Here is a 207-nt window from a genome sequence, read left to right as displayed (position 1 = left end):
TTTTAGTTTTATTTTATGGGCAACTTCCTTCATCTGAGCTGAAGCTCTGCACTCTCGCCCGAGTGCAGAGGCCGGGCCGTTTCCGGGGGTTTTTACCGCTAGGGGAAGGGAACCATCTGCGCCAGGGCGATAGGCGGGTTCTCAATCTTCTAGGACAGTGAATACACGACTGCTCCCGATCAGGCCAGATTTAATTGTTTATTTTTT

Source organism: Asparagus officinalis, chromosome 8 (genome assembly GCF_001876935.1).
Source record: "Asparagus officinalis chromosome 8, Aspof.V1, whole genome shotgun sequence".
NCBI lineage: Eukaryota > Viridiplantae > Streptophyta > Magnoliopsida > Asparagales > Asparagaceae > Asparagus > Asparagus officinalis.
The sequence above is the reverse complement of the archived record's forward strand: the minus strand, read 5'-3'. Positions refer to the sequence as shown.